Genomic DNA, 17,917 nt, shown 5'->3' with positions numbered 1-17,917 from the left:
AAAAATGGCCAGAAAACCTAAATAGACATTTCTCCAAAGAAAATATACAGATTGCCAACAAACACATGAAAGAATGCTCAACATCATTAATCATTAGAGAAATGCAAATCCAAACTACAATGAGATATCATCTCACACCGGTCAGAATGGCCATCATCAAAAAATCTAGAAACAATAAATGCTGGAGAGGGAGTGGAGAAAAGGGAACACTCTTGCACTGTTGGTGGGAATGCAAATTGATACAGCCACTATGGAGAACAGTATGGAGGTTCCTTAAAAAACTACAAATAGAACTACCATACGGCCCCTCAATCCCACTACTGAGCATATACCCTGAGAAAACCATCATAATTCAAAAAGAGTCATGTACCAAAATGTTCATTGCAGCACTATTTATAATAGCCAGGACATGGATGCAACCTAAGTGTCCATCAACTGATGAATGGACAAAGAAGATGTGGCACATATACATAATTGAATGTTACTCAGCCATAAAAAGAAACGAAATTGAGTTATTGTAGTGCAGTGGATGGACCTAGAGTCTGTCATACAGAGTGAAGTAAGTCAGAAAGATCAAAACAAATACCGTTTGCCAACACATATATATGGCATCTAAAAAAAAAAAAAAGAAAATGTTTTCCTCTAAGAGTTTGATAGCGTCTGGCCTTACATTTAGGTCTTTAACCCATTTTGAGTTTATTTTTGTGTGTGGTGTTAGGGAGTGTTCTAATTTCATACTTTTACAGGTAGCAGTCCAATTTTCTCAGCACCACTTATTGAAGAGGCTGTCTTTTCTCCACTGTATATTCTTGCCTCCTTTATCAAAGATAAGGTGACCATATGTGCATAGGTTTATCTCTGGGCTTTCTATCCTGTTCCTTTGATCTATATTTCTGTTTTTGTGCCAGTACCATACTCTCTTGATTACTGTAGCCTTGTAGTATAGTCTGAAGTCAGGGAGACTGATTCCTCCAGCTCCGTTTTTCTTTCTTGAGATTGCTTTGGCTATTCGGGGTCTTTTGTGTTTCCATACAAATTGTGAAATTTTTTGTTCTAGTTGTGTAAAAAATGCCAGTGGAAATTTGATAGGGATTGCATTGAATCTGTAGATTGTTTTGGGTATCAACAGTTGAATGGATAAAGAAGATGTGGCACATATATACAATGGAATATTACTGAGCTATAAAAAGAAATGAAACTGAGTTATTTGTAATGAGGTAGATAGACTTGGAGTCTGTCATACAGAGTGAAGTAAGTCAGAAGGAGAAAAACAAATACCATATGCTAACACATATATATGGAATGTAAGAAAAAAAATGTCATGAAGAGATTAGTGGTAGGACGCAAATAAAACACAGACCTACTAGAGCATGGACTTGAGGATATGGGGAGGGGGAAGGGTAAGCTGTGATGAAGTGAGAGAGTGGCAGGGACATATACACACTACCAAATGTAAATTAGATAGCTAGTGGGAAGCTGCTGCATAGCACAGGGAGTTCACCTCTGTGCTTTGTGACCACCTAGAGGGGTGGGATAGGAAGGGTGAGAGGGAGTGTGATGCAAGAGGGAAGAGATATGGGAACATATGTATATGTATAACTGATTCACTTTGTTGTAAAGGAGAAACTAACACACTATTGTAAAACAGTTATACTCAAAGAAAGATGTTAAAAAAAAAGAAAAAAGAAAATGGTTATGAAGAACCAGGGGTAAGAAGGGAACAAAGACACAAATCTAGTAGAAAATGGACCTGAGGCTACGGGGAGGGGGAAGTGTAAGCTGGGACAAAGTGAGAGGGTGGCATGGACATATATACAATACCAAACATAAAATAGATAGCTAGTGGGAAGGAGTCACATAGCACGGGGAGATCATCTTGGTGCTTTATGACTGCCTAGAGGGGTGGGAAAGGGAGGGTGGGAGGGAGGGAGATGAAAGAGGGAAGAGATATGGGGACATATGTATACTGATTCACTCTGTTAAAAAGCAGAATCTAACACACCATCATTAAGCAATTATACTCCAATGAAGATGCTTAGAAAATAATTTCTCACTTTAAAAAACTAGAAAATGAAACAACATATCAATATTAAGACAATAAAAAAATCTTATGAATAAAAATTTATTTCTATCAGCTTCAAGAGAAAATTGGACCAATGGTTTAGGAGCTGTATTCACCAAAGTATTCCTGATCAGTCAGGAGTGAAGACAGGGTTCAAAGTCATACTTCAGATCTTGGTTAATGGTCCACAGGTCCAATGATCAATCTAATCTGTCCAGTTGTGGCATTATAACTGTTAAAGAAAACCCAGAATTTTAGAGGGGAAAAGCAGATTTTATTCAGGACTGTTAAAATAAGAGAAAAGATCTCAGTACAGAAAGAGTCTCAATCCCCAAAATGGATTGGGTGAATGGGAATTTACAGCCAGGGAGTCTATTGGGTTACAGCAGGTAGAAAATTACTAAGAGGAAACACCAAGTTTAAAGGGAATTTTGGCTCAACTGACTTAGGGTTCTTGCTGAAGATGGGGCAGGTTGATCAGATATCACTGGTGTATGGTGTAGAATGAGAATCTTTATTAGATATCAAGGGTTAGCAGACTGAGGAAAAGAGAGCCTTGCTATGCTGAAAACAGGGTTCATGCTAAAAATTTTATGAAGAAGTATACAGATAATCTTAGGAGAACTTTCAGGAACTTGACTAAAGTTTGATGAAGCAATGGATCTTTGTCACTACCAAAGGGAGACTGGGCAATTACTCTACAATGGAGATAAGAAAAAGCATGTGTCTGAAACACAGAATATCCCCTATGGAGTCTCTTAGTATTACCATGCCATGTGATTATAGTCAATGAAAAATTAGAACAACCAAATCAAAGCAGGACAAGCAATAGCCCAGACCCTTATCAGAACATAGGTTTTGGTCACCCCACCAGGTAAAGAATCACAAGCAGCTGAGGTGCTTGCTGATGCAACGAGAAAACATTAGGGTTGTAGAAGAGGTACTAACTCTTCTGATCAGTTACAGAAAGGAGGACTGTAATTGTTATCAGTGTTTGCTCCTTATTTTGTTATGAGTATGTTTGTGTGTATATATTAATACTAACAAAATGTCTTTGTTTCTTATCCTCTTTCATTTCCTTATGTAACATGAGAAGTATTGACTTTATATATTATTTAAATATTGTCACTTTTACATCATACTAACTTTTACAGGATATCTATGAGAAGTGTAAACATCACTTAAGGACTTAACCCCTCTTCTGGGGAAGATGTTACTGTTTTTTCATAACATACAGCATAGTTCTATCATGTTAAGCAGAATCATGACTCATTATTGTCTTTAGTTGAAGTTGTGTATGGTTGCAGGTAAAGTGTATAGTAGTCAAGGTGACAAAGCATGGACTTGTGGTAATTAATGTAATGTGTCAATTTGACTGAACTAAGGGAATTACAGACTGTTGATAAAACATTATTTCTGATTGTGTGTCTGAGGGTGTATCAGAATGGATTAGCTTTTAATTCAGTAAACTGAGTAAAGAGATCCACTCTCACCAATGTGAGAGAGACTCATACATCTAAAATAAATGGCCACAATATTAAAAAATGGCAAAGAAGGGTAAAACTTTTCTCCTCTCCTAGAGCTGAGGCATTCATATTTTCCTGGGTTTAGATATCAGACTTCCTGGCTTTTGGACTTTGGGACTCATATCAAGGGCTCCTTTGTTCTCAGGCCTTTGGCATGGGACTAGTAGTTACCCTTAGGTTGGCCTGGTTCTCAGGCCTTTGGTCTCAGACTGAATTAAACCACTGGCTTTCCTGGTTCTACAGATAGCAATATGCTATCTACAGATAGCATATTGTGGGACTTCCATCCTCCATAACTAGAGCCAATTCCTATGATAAATGTCCTCATATCTAACTGCATATCTATCTTTCTATCTATTTATATCCTATAAGTTCTATTTTTTTCTGAAAAAACAGTACTAATAAAGATTTTGGAATGGATAGTGTTCTAGGGAAGATAATTTTAAATATAACTTTTCTGAATTGGTTCTGGGGTTTCTGGAATTGCTCTTTAGCATAAACTGCAGCAGCTATTCCAGATGTGGTTTCATTGTGAGCAAATTCACATATCCCCTGTTGGTACATAAGCAGCTATTTATCTGGTACATGCCTTTCTCTCCACAACTGTCCATAAAGCCCACTAGAAGCAGTCATTTTTTTCAGGTGACAAGCCAGCAATATATCTCCACTGTCCTACCTCAGATGTATATCAAGTCCCTAATCCTATTTTACATTTAATTTGCAGGTATCTTAATCACCTTTCCCTGTCACAAGATATCATATTCATCAATTATATTGATGACATTATGGTGAATGGACTTAATGATTAGGAAGTGCAACTACTCTAGACTTATTTGTAAGACTTTTGCATGTGCAGGTGGGAAATAAATCCAACTAAAATTCAGGGGTCTTCTAGAGAAATTTCTAGGAGTCCAAGGTTTGGGGGCATGTCCACTTATCAATTGCAAGGTAAAGAATAAGGTGTTTCATCTGGCTTCTCCTACACCCTGAAAGAGGCATAACACCTGTGGGCCTCTTTGTGTGTTTGAGGCAGTATTTTCCTCATTTGGGTGTGTTATGCTGGCTCATTTACTGAGTAACCTGAAAAGCTTCTAGTTTTGCTTGAGGCAAAAAGACAAGAGAATACTCTGAAACAGGTCAAGGATATTGTCAAGCTGCTCTGCCACTTGGACCATATAGTCCAGCAGACCCAATTGTTTCTGAATTTCATTGACAGAAAGGGATGCTGTTTCAAGCTGTGGTAGGCCCTGTAGATGAATCACAGGGCAGGTATTTGGGCTACTGAAATAGGCTCCACTATCTTTCACAGATAACTACTCTCCTTTTGAGAACAAGTCTTGGCCTCCTGGTAGGCCTTAGCAGACACTTAATGCTTGACCATGGGCTACCAAAACATCACGTGTCCTGAACTGCCCATCATTGACTGGATGTTATCTGACCAACTGAACCATAAATATTGGAGTTCACAGTAATATTAGATCATGAAGTTAAAGTAGTAAACATATAATTGGGCCTATATAGGACCTGAGGTCACAAGTAAGTTATGTGAAGAAGTGGCCTAAATATTCACTGTCCCTACTCCTGCCACTCTGCCTTCTCATTCTCAGTCCACAACTATGGCATCATGTGATGTTCCTTAAGAATGTTTGACAGAGGGAAAAATTGTGGGTCTGATGTACAGATAATTTTTACCCATCAATGGACAGCTGTGGTACTACATCTCTTCCCTAAAAGTTCCATAAGGGATTGTGGTAAAGGGAAATACTCCCAGAGGGCAGAAATTTGTACGGTTCATATAGTTGTTCACATTGCTTGTAAGGAGAAATGGCCAGATGTGGAATTATATACTAATTCACAGCCTGTGGCCAATGGTCAGGCTTGACAGGGAATTGAAAGGAACATGATTGAAAAACTGGAGACAATAATATCTGAGGAGGAATCATGTGGATATACCACCCTCTTTGGGTGAAAAAAATTATAAAGATATTTGTGTTTCATTTGAATGTTCACCAGTGGGTGACCTCAGCAGAGGAAGATTTCAAACTCAAGTGGATATGACTTCCCTGGTGGTGCAGTGATTAAGAATCCACCTGCCAATGCAGGGGACATGGGTTCAATCCCTGGTCCAGGAAGATCCCACATTCCACAGAACAGCTAAGCCCATGTGCCACAACTACTGAGCTGTTAGCATATGGTATTTGTTTTTCTCCTTCTCACTTACTTAACTCTGTATGACAGACCCAGGTCCATGCACTTCATTACAAATAACTCAGTTTCATTTCTTTTTATGGCTGAGTAATATTCCATTGTATATATGTGCCACATCTTCTTTATCCATTCATCTGTTGATGGACACTTAGGTTGCTTCCATCTGCTGGCTATTATAAATAGTGCTGCAAAGAACATTTTGGTACATGACTCTTTTTGAATTATGGTTTCTCAGGGTATATGCCCAGTAGTGGGATTGCTGGGTCATATGGTAGTTATATTTGTAGTTTTTTAAGGAACCTCCACACTGTTCTCCATAGTGGCTGTATCAATTTACATTCCCACCAGCACTGCAAGAGTGTTCCCGTTTCTCCACACCCTCTTCAGCATTTATTGTTTGTAGAGTTTTTGGTGATGACCATTCTGACCAGTGTGACATCATATCTCATTGTAGTTTGGATATGCATTTCTCTAATGATTAATGATGTTGAGCATTCTTTCATGTGTTTGTTGGCAATCTGTATATCTTCTTTGGAGAAATGTCTATTTAGGTCTTCTGCCCAGTTTTGGATTGGGTTGTTTTTTTTTTTTTTGTTGTTGTTGTTGTTATTGAGCTTGCAGCTCAATAACAGTTGCCTATAAATTTTGGAGATTAATCCTTTGTCAGTTGCTTCATTTGCAACTATTTTCTCCCATTCTGAGGGTTGTCTTTTGGTCTTGTTTATGATATCATTTGCTGTGCAAAAGCTTTTAAGTTTCATTAGGTCCATTTTTAAATTTATGTTTTTATTTCCATTTCTCTAGGAGCTGGGTCAAAAGGGATCTTGCTGTGATTTATGTCATAGAGTGTACTGCCTATGTTTTCCTCTAAGAGTTTGATAGCGTCTGGCCTTACATTTAGGTCTTTAACCCATTTTGAGTTTATTTTTGTGTGTGGTGTTAGGGAGTGTTCTAATTTCATACTTTTACAGGTAGCAGTCCAATTTTCTCAGCACCACTTATTGAAGAGGCTGTCTTTTCTCCACTGTATATTCTTGCCTCCTTTATCAAAGATAAGGTGACCATATGTGCATAGGTTTATCTCTGGGCTTTCTATCCTGTTCCATTGATCTATATTTCTGTTTTTGTGCCAGTACCATACTGTCTTGATTACTATAGCTTTGTAGTATAGTCTGAAGTCAGGGAGCCTGATTCCTCCAGCTCCATTTTTCGTTCTCAAGATTGCTTTGGCTATTTGGGGTCTTTTGTGTTTCCACACAAATTGTTAAATTTTTTTGTTTCAGTTCTGTAAAAAATGCCAGTGGTAGTTTGATAGGGATTGCATTGAATCTGTAGATTGCTTTGGGTAGTAGAGGAATTTTCACAATGTTGATTCTTCCAATCCAAGAATATGGTATATCTCTCCATCTATTTGTATCATTTTAATTTCTTTCATCAGTGTCTTATAATTTTATGCATACAGATCTTTTGTCTCCTTAGGTAGGTTTATTCCTAGATATTTTATTCTTCTTTTGCAATGGTAAATGGGAGTGTTTTCTTAATTTCACTCTCAGATTTTTCATCATTAGTGTATAAGAATGCTGGAGATTTCTGTGCATTAATTTTGTATCCTGCTACTTTACCAAGTTCATTGATTAGCTCTAGTAGTTTTCTGGTAGCATCTTCAGGATTCTCTACGTATAGTACCATGTCATCTGCAAACAGTGACAGCTTTACTACTTCTTTTCCAATTTGGATTCCTTTTACTTCTTTTTCTTCTCTGATTGCTGTGGCTAGAACTTCCAAAACTATGTGGAATAAGAGTGGTGAGAGTGGGCAACTTTGTCTTGCTCCTGATATTCGTAGAAATGGTTTCAGTTTTTCACCATTGAGGACGATGCTGGATGTGGGTTTGTCATATATGGCCTTTATTATGTTGAGGAAAGTTCCCTCTATGCCTATTTTCTTCAGGGTTTTTATCATAAATGAGTGTTGAATTTTGTCAAAAGCTTTCACTGCATCTATTGAGATGATCATATGGTTTTTCTCCTTCAGTTTGTTGATATGGTGTATCACGTTGATTGATTTGCATATGTTGAAGAATCCTTGCATTCCTGGAATCCACCCCACTTAATCATGATGTATGATCCTTTTAATGTGCTGTTGCATTCTTTTTCCTAGTATTTTGTTGAGGATTTTTGCATCTATGTTCATCAGTGATATTGGCCTGTAGTTTTCTTTCTTTGTGACATCTTTTTCTAGTTTCAGTATCAGGGTGATGGTGGCCTCATAGAATGAGTTTGGGAGTGTTCTTCCCTCTGCTATTATTTGGAAGAGTTTGAGAAGGATAGGTGTTAGTGCTTCTCCAGATGTTTGATGGAATTCGCCTGTGAAGACATCTGGTCCTTCGCTTTTGTTTGTTGGAAGATTTTTAATCACATTTTCAATTTCAGTGCTTGTGATTGGTCTGTTCATATTTTCTATTTCTTCCTGGTTCAGTCTTGGCTGCTTGTGCATTTCTCAGAATTTGTCCATTTCTTCCCGGTTGTCCATTTTTTTGGCATACCATTACTTGTAGTAATCTCTAATGATCTTTTGTATTTCTGCGGTGCGGTTGTTACTTCTCCTTTTTCATATCTAATTCTATTGATTTGAGTCTTCTCCCTTTTTTACTTGATGAGTCTGGCGAATGGTTGATCAGTTTTGTTTATCTTCACAAAGAACAGGCTTTTAGTTTTACTGATCTTTGCTATCATTTCCTTCATTTATTTTTCACTTATTTCTGATATGATCTTTATGATTGCCTTCATTCTGAAAAATTTGGGGTTTTTTTGTTTTTCTTTCTTTAATTTCTTTAGGTGCAAGGTTAGGTTGCTTATTCGAGATGTTTCCTGTTTCTTAAGGTAGGATTGTATTGCTATAAACTTGCCTCTTAGAACTGCTTTTGCTGCATCCCATAGATTTGGGGTCATTGTGTCTCCAATGTCATTTGTTCCTAAGTATTTTTTTATTTCCCCTTTGATTTCTTAAGTGATAACTTCGTTATTATGTAGTGTATTGTTTAGCCTCCATGTGTATGTATTTTTTACAGATCTTTTCCTGTAATTGATATCTAGTCTCAGAGCATTGTGGTCAGAAAATTTACTAGATACAATTTCAATTTTCTTAAATTTACTAAAGCTAGATTTGTGACCCAATATATGATCTATCCTGGAGCATATTCCATGAGCACTTGAGAAAAATGTGTATTCTGTTGTTTTTGGATGGAATGTCGTATAAATATCAATTAAGTCCATCTTGTTTAATGTATCATTTAAAACGTGTGTTTCCTTATTTATTTTCATTTTGGATGATCTGTCCATTGGTGAAAGTGGGGTGTTAAAGTCCCCTACTATGATTATATTACTGTAGATTTCCCCTTTTATGGCTGTTAGTATTTGCCTTATGTGTTGAGGTGCTCCTATGTTGGGTGCATAAATATTTACAATTGTTATATCCTCTTCATGGATTGATTCCTTGATCATTATGCAGTGTCCTTCTTTGTCTCTTATAATAGTCTTTATTTTAAAGTCTATTTTTTCTGATATGAGAATTGCTATTCCAGCTTTCTTCTGATTTCCATTTGTATGGAATATCTTTTTCCATCCCCTCACTTTCAGTCTGTTAGTATCCCTAGGTCTGAATTGGGTGTCTTGTAGACAGCATATATATGGGTCCTGTTTTTGTTTCCATTCAACCAGATTGTGTCTTTTGGTGGGATCATTTAATGCATTTACATTTAAGGTAATTATCGATATGTATGTTCCTATTATAATTTACTTAATTGTTTCAAGTTTGTTCTTGTAGGTCTTTTCCTTCTCTTGTGTTTCATGCCTAGAGAAGTTCCTTTAGCATTTGTTGTAACACTGGTTTGGTGGTACTGAACTCTCTCATCTTTTGCTTGTCTGTAAAGATTTTAAGTTCTCCATCAAATCTGAATGAGATCCTTGCTGGGTAGAGTAATCTTGATTGCAGGTTTTTCTCCTTCATCACTTTAAATATGTCCTGCCACTCCCTTCTGGCTTGCAGAGTTTCTGTTGAAAGATCACCTGTTAACCTCATGGGGATTCCCTTATGTGTTATTTGTTGTTTTTCCCTTGCTACTTTTAATATGTTTTCTTTGTATTTAATTTTTGACACTTTGATTATTATGTGTCTTGGTGTGTTTATCCTTGGGTTTATCCTGTATGGGACTCTGTGTGCTTCCTGGGCTTGATTAACTATTTCTTTTCCCCTATTAAGGAAGTTTTCAACTATAATCTCTTCAAATATTTTCTCAGTCACTTTCTTTTTCTCTTCTTCTGAGACCCCTATAATTCGAATGTTGGTGCATTTAATGTTGTCCCAGAGGTCTCTGTGACTTTCCTCAGTTCTTTTCATTCTTTTTTCTTTATTCTGCTTTGCAATAGTTATTTCCACTATTTTATCTTCCAGGTCGCTTATACGTTTTCTGCCTCAGTTATTCTGCTATTGATCCCATCTAGAGTATTTTAAATTTCATTTATTATGTTGTTCATCATTGCTTGCTTCCTCTTTAGTTCTTCTAGGTCCTTGTTAAATGTTTCTTGCATTTTCTCTATTCTGTTTCCAAGATTTTGGATCATCTTTACTATCATTATTCTGAATTGTTTTTCAGGTAGGCTGCCTATTTCCTCTTCATTTGTTAGGTCTGGTGAGTTTTTACCTTGCTCCTTCATCTGCTGTGTGTTTTTCTGTCTTCTCATTTTGCTTATCTTACTGTGTTTGGGGTCTCCTTTTCTCAGGCTGTGGATTCATAGTTCCCGTTGTTTTTGGTGTCTGTTCCCAGTGGCTAAGGTTGGTTCAGTGGGTTGAGTAGGTTTCGTGGTTGAGGGGACTAGTGCCTGTGTTCTGGTGGATGAGGCTGGATCTTTTCTTTCTGGTGGGCAGGTCCACGTCTGGTGGTGTGTTTTGGGGTGTCTGTAGCTTTATTATGATTTTAGGCAGCCTCTCTGCTAATGGATGGGGCTGTAGTCCTGTCTTGCTAGTAGTTGGGCATAGGATGTCCAGCACTGTAGCTTGCTGGTCATTGAGTGAAGCTCGGTCTTGGTGTTGAGATGGAGATCTCCTGGGAGATTTTCATTGTTTGATATTACATGGAGCTGGGAGGTCTCTTGTGGACTAGTGTCCTGAAGTTGGTTCTCCCACCTCAGAGACACAGCCCTGACGCCTGCCTGGAACACCAAGGCCTTTAATCCATACAGCTCAGAATAAAGGGAGAAAGAAATAGAAAGGAAAGAAAGGAAGGAAAGAAGGAAGAAAGGAAGAAAGAAAGGAAGGAAGGAAGGAAGGAAGGAAGGAAGGAAGGAAGGAAGGAAGGAAGGGAGAAAGGAGAAAGAAAGAAAGAAGATATAATAAAGTAGGATAAAATAAAGTTATTATAATAAAAATATTAAGAAGAAAAAGTTTAGGATAGACCTGGAGTCTGTCATACAGAGTGAAGTAAGTCAGAAGGACAAAAACAAATACCGTATGCTAACACATATATATGGAATCTAAAAAAAAAAAAAAAAAAATGTCATGAAGAGATTAGTGGTAGGAGGGAATAAAACACAGACCTACTAGAGCATGGACTTGAGGATATGGGGAGGGGGAAGGGTAAGCTGTGACGATGTGAGAGAGTGGCAGGGACATATACACACTACCAAATGTAAATTAGATGGCTAGTGGGAAGCTGCAGCATAGCACGGGGAGTTCACCTCTGTGCTTAGTGACCACCTAGAGGGGTGGGATAGGGAGGGTGGGAGGGAGGGTGACAAAAGAGGGAAGAGTTATGGGAACATATGTGTATGTATAACTGATTCACTTTGTTGTAAAGGAGAAACCAACCCACTATTGTAAAACAGTTATACTCAAATAAAGATGTTAAAAAAAAAAAAAAAAAAAAAAAAGAAGAAAAAGTTTAAAAAGTAAAAAAAGTAAACAAACAAACAAAAAATAATGGGACGGTCAGAACCCTAGGACAAATGATGAAAGCAAAGCTATAATGACAAAATCTCACAGAGAAACACACACATACACACTCACAAAAAGAGAAAAAGGGGAAAAAATATTATATCTTGCTCCCAAAGTCCACCTCCTCAATTTGGGATGATTCACTGTCTATTCAGGTATTCCACAGATGCAGGGCACTTGAAGTTGATTGTGGAGCTTTAATCTGCTGCTTCTGAGGATGCTGGGAGAGATTTCCCTTTCTCTTCTTTGTTCGCACAGCTCCTGGGGTTCAGCTTTGGACTTGGCCCCGCCTCTGCGCGTAGGTTGCCTGAGGGCGTCTGCTCTTCACTCAGACAGGACGGGGTTAAAGGAGAAGCTGATTCAGGGGCTCTGGCTCACTCAGGCTAGGGGGAGGGAAGGGTACGGATGCCGGGCGAGCCTGAGGCAGCAGAGGCCAGCGTGACGTTGCACAGCCTGAGGTGCGCCGTGCGTTCTTCCGGGGAAGTTGTCCCTGGATCCCGGGACCCTGGCAGTGGCAGGCTGAACAGGCTCCTGGGAGGGGAGGTGTGGAGAGTGACCTGTGCTCACACACAGGGTTCTTGGTGGCGGCAGCAGCAGCCTTAGTGTCTCATGCCTGACTCTGTTGTCCGAGCTGATAGCCGTGGCTCGCGCCTGTTTCTGGAGCTCCTTTATGCGGTGCGCTTAATCCTCTCTCTTCGCGCCCCAGGAAGCAAAGAGGGAAGAAAAGATCTCTTGCCTCTTCGGCAGCTCCAGACTTCTCCCAGACTCCCTCCCGGCTAGCTGTGGTGCACTCACCCCTTCAGTCTGTGTTCATGCAACCAACCCCAGTCCTCTCCCGACTTCCCAGTCATCAGAAATTTAATTAAGGGAAGTTTCTGTGAAAGTAAAAGAATAAACAAAATTAATGTTAAAAAAGCTCATTACATGCATACATAAACACATGGATACTTACATACATATATAAACATACACAGAGGCAAAGATTCTAAAATTTCAGCCATGGGTCCATAAAACCTGGTAATGCAATCTCACTGCTTTATTTTTCCCCTGATTTTGTTTCTGGCAAAAGGCAAATTAAAGTTACCTGTAGACTAATATTTATGAAGGATAATATTAACATTTTCTTTTGCCCTGACATGTAATCTGATGGAAGCTGTGGAGTAAATTTTAGGCTAGTGTCTGAGGAAATATCTAACTGCAGTCTGTATATCTCCCAAACCCAGCTGAATGGAAAAAACATTCAGTTCTGCTTCTAAGTAGCTTTGTGTTCTCTATTCAGTCTTAAGTTGTGGATTTGGTGGGGTCACTTAGTCCCTTGAGAACAGTTGAAGAAGAGTAGAGGCCTAAAATTCAAGTGACTGTAGAGAGCTGAAGGGCTGAAGTGAAAAGGAAAAAGTCTGGGAGGATGGACAGAGGGACAAAGAAGATAGATGCTTGAATGGGGACAAAACAAAGAATTCAAGAGATGATCCAAAGTGGTTAAAGAGGAAGGATTAACAGCTGTGATTGGAAGGGAGAGGTTTAAGGAGCCAGTTTTGGAAGATTTTAATTTTCCCTAAGAGACCTTTGGAGTTCCCAATTTTCCTTAGTAAAATTGTGCCAACAAGAAAGGAAGCAAACAGAGTTGGCAGAGCACAATTTTAGCAGAGACTCAAGAAGGGGATTTCCAGTCCATTGAGAAGCTTCCATGTTCTTAACTAATGGTACCTTTATACATATGAATAGAGAAAATTATGGCTCTTACCCCATCTTCTGATTTCCAGGTACTCTAACCCAGTTTCTTATACACTGATGCTTGCTTTTGACTCTAACTCAGCTTATGCTTGCCTGGGATGGTAACCCAGCTTCTTAGACATAGAGAGACCTAGCACCTTAAACCAGCCTCTCTTTGTCTAGGATTCTAACCTACCTTCTAGAGTATAACCAAAATCTAAAGAAGCAATATTTTTCCCTTTCAGCTCAAGAGGCTTTTGTCTGGAGTATGGTTTAGGAGTCAGAGTCGCCAGTAAATCTCTGATCAATCCGTCAAGAGTGAAGACAAAGTTTTCAAAGATGCACACCTAGGCTTCTGAGTGAATACTTTGGTGTTCAGTGATGAAGGTGATTTTATCTGAGTCATAGCACCATAATAATCAAAGAAAAAGCAGAGGTGAGCCCTAGTTAAATTGGTAAAAACATATTTTATTCAGGTCTATTGAAGTAGGGAATAAGAGATCTCATTATACAATTGTGCTCAATTCCAAGTACAGAAGGGGCAAGTGGGAATTTTTAGCCAAGTGGGCTTGTGGGTGCCAAAATAAAATGTTATTTTGAGGAACCAAGAAGGATAAGGGAAATTCTGATAAATAGTCCTAATAAGATTCTTGTGTGTCTCTGAATGTATGCTGTGGTTATTTCCCCACTTTTAGAATGAATAATTGGAATAGAAATACTTGGCAGCTGGCTGAATCCCCATATTGGTTTCCTGACCTGTGGGATGAGGAATGTTGTGGTAGGAAAAACCAAACAAAATCCATTAAAATTGACTATACCCAGGAAAATAGTAAACCAAACCAAATAATACCACATATCTTGAAGAACTGAAGAGATTTGTGCCACTGTCAAGGATTTGAAACTTTCAGGGACAATGATTTCCAGAAATCCACATTCAACACTTCTGCTTGGCCCATTGTAGAAGAGAGATGGATCTTAGGGAAAGATAGAGGATTATTGCAAGCTTAACCAAGTGGTGACTCCAACAGCAGCTGTTGTAACCGATGTAGTTTCATTTCTTGAGCAAATTCATACAACCTCTGCTACCCAGTATGCAGCTATTGATTTGACAAATGCTTTTTTCACCAAACCTGTCCATAAGGCCAACCAGAAACATTTTTATTTCTGCCGGCAAGGCCTGCAATATACCTTCAGAATCCTACAGCAGTGGTATATGAACTCTACAGCCCTGTGTATAATTTTTTTTTCAGGGATCTTTATTTCTCTTCCAAAAGAGATCACATTGGTCCATTACATTAATAACATTATACTTATAGAACCTACTGGGCAGGAATTGCAACTTCTCCACATGTAAGGGTAAGACATTTGTGTGTCAAGGGTACACAATAAATTCCGCTAAAATTCAGAGGCCTTCTACCTCAGTGAAATTTCTAGGAATCCAGTCGTGTGGGGATTTTCCAGATAGCCCTTTCAATGTGACAGGTGAATTTAGCATCTGGTTCCTCCTACAATCAAGAAAGATATATATTGTCCAGAGGTTCTCTTTGGATTTTGGAAACAACCTAGTCCCCATTTTGGTTGTTACTTGAGCTCATTTATTCAGTGACCCAAAACATTGTTAGATTTGACTAGTACCAGAACAAAAGAAGATTCTACCACATGTCTAGCCTGCTGTGCAAGCTCTCCTGCCACTTTTGTCCAAATTTTAGCAGACCCAATGTTTCTAGAAGTTATTGGCTGATAGAGATTTTGTTGGTAGCTTTGTTAGCTCCTATAGGGGCAATTTAGAATTTTGGAGCAAGGTCCTGCTATATTTCACATATATGTACTCTACTTATGAGAAACAACTCTTGTCCTGTTACTGAGCCTACCAGAGACTGAATGCATAACCATAGGCTACATAGTTACCATACCCAGAGCTGTCCATCATGAACTGGGTGTTATGTGACCCAACAAGTCATAAAGTTGAGAGTGCACTGAAATGCTGCTTCATAAAATGAAAGGGGTATAACTAATGAATAAGCAATGGCTAGTAGTATGGCTTGCTAATCAGGGTCTTGAAAGAAACATGAGTGGAAAATTGGTGACAATAAAATTTGGGAAAGAGACATGTGGACAAACCTTTCTCAATGGCTTGAATACCATAAAGCTATTTCTGTCCTCTGTGGGTGCTCACCAAAGTGTGACCTCATTAGAGGTAAATTTTAATAATCAAATAGATAGGCAGACATGTTCTGTGAATACCAGTCTCTTTTCCTAGCCATCCTTATCATTAACAATGGGCTCATGAAGATAGTGGCCATGGTGGCAGGGTTGGAAGATATTACTGGGACCAACAACACTGATGTCCATTCACCAAGGACAAGTGTCAAATTTTTCAGTAATGGATTGTAACACTAATTTCCTGATATAGCAACTTTCCCTAAGGAGTTGAATGAGCTACCTTTTTTCAGGTTGACTACATTAGGCTGCTTCCATCATGGAAGGGGCAACATTTTGTTCTTAATGGAATACATCCTTCCTCTGGATGGGGATTTGCCTTCCCTGAATGCAGTGCTTCAACAAAAACTATTATCTGTGTACTTACAGAGTACATTATCCACTGTCATAGTATACAACACACCATTATTTCAGATTAAGAAGCTCTCTACAGAAGAAATGTGTTGTAATAGTCCCATGTTCATGGAATTCACTCTCTTACCATGTTCGCAAACATTCTGAAACTACCAACTTGAGAGACTAACAGAAAGGCCTTTTGAAGCTTCCATTACAGAGCCATTAAGGTGGCAATATGTTACTAGCTGTTGCAAGTTTCTCAAGGAGGCTGTATATGCTCTAAATCAGCACTCAGTATATGGTGCTGTTTCTCTTATATTCAATATTCATGTGTCCAGGAATGAAGAGATTGAAATATGTTGGTACCATTTTTTTCTTCTGTTCCCTTGGCTGTAAGCTCTGCATTAAAAATAATGTGTTCACCAGAATATAAAGCAATGATTCCCCTGAAATGGAAGTTAAGACTGGCATTTGGCCACATTGAACTCCTTGGGTCTCTGGATCAACATACAATGAAGGGAGTTTGGGTGCTGACTAAGGTGATTGATTTTATTATCAGAGAAAACTCATAGCTAGACAAGAGTTAAAATGATAAAAACAGATTTATTCAAAACTATTTTAATAGGGTGAAAGAGTCCTCAGTGTTGAGCTGATGTCAATTCTGAATACAGCGTGAATAAATGGGGATTTATAGCTAAGAAGCCTGAGTGGGCAGCGGTCCGGAGATGGAAAATTACTAAGAAGAAACATGAAGTGTGAGGGAATTTTGGCTAAATTGCCCTAATGGGATTTTGGGCTGAAAACAGGCTAGGTTTACCAGACATTACCTAGTGGATGGTGGAGGACAAGAAATCTGATTAGATATCAAGGATGAGAAGATATGGAGAATGTGATACTACTCTTCCTATACTAATTCAGCAGGATTCTTGCTGAGATTTTTACAAGAAATTGTACAGATGGGCCTATGAGAAGTTTCAGGAACCTAACTAAAGTTTTGTCAAGAAAAGAATCTTTGCTCCTACTGTTTTTCAAAGGAATCAAGTGGCATTCTTTCTTCCACAGAACAATGTATGTCCATTTCTTGTTCAGTTAGCTTTGTTCATTTAAAAAACTTCTGAGTCATCTTTTGAGACTTGATAGTAGAGGGTATGCTTTATGTTTTTAGCCATCAGGTATTTAGCAAGGGAGAGTTTCTATAAAAATAATAGAAAAGACAAAGGTTAATATGAAAAACCCAGTTTCTGATTCCAGAGGGCAGACTGTTGAGAAGATTCCTAGAGATTGAGCTCAAAGTATCATTTGATGGTGAATGAGGAAAGTGGTGGCAATTCAATGGATTCCTGTTCTGTAGTTTGAGTGTCTGTGGTTATGGCATTGTGTATTCTGGTGAGCTTTCTGAGTTGACCCACACAGCTAATTTTGCCAATACATAATGTGCTGTGGTAATTTCCTTGAGGTTTATATCAAGTCATCTGGCTTCAAATTACAGAGCTTTGGGAAAAGGAAAGTTTTAGTTCTCAATTATTCCAAGTCAGATGGGAGAAAAATTGCAAACTCTAATCTTGAGAGTTGTAGGCAGACATTTGAGGAAACGAGAAGAATTCAGAATTTAGTGTGACTTGCAAAATGTGCAAGATGGAACCCTCAAGAGTATATTATAATTTTTTACTGAAACATAATTTTTCTCACTACACTCATCATCATTTAATCAGAGATAATCAAAGTAAGACTAATTTGTTTGCAAAATGATCCTAGTTTCATTAAACTTGGTCTTATTATTTAAATAAGTGAAATAAGAAGAGTTATTGACCACATAAATGTCTTGAGTTTGCTTTGCTGGAGTTTTTCATAAGGAATCTCA

This window comes from Kogia breviceps, chromosome 3 (genome assembly GCF_026419965.1).
Source record: "Kogia breviceps isolate mKogBre1 chromosome 3, mKogBre1 haplotype 1, whole genome shotgun sequence".
Lineage (NCBI taxonomy): Eukaryota > Metazoa > Chordata > Mammalia > Artiodactyla > Physeteridae > Kogia > Kogia breviceps.
Note: the sequence above shows the minus strand (reverse complement) of the source record.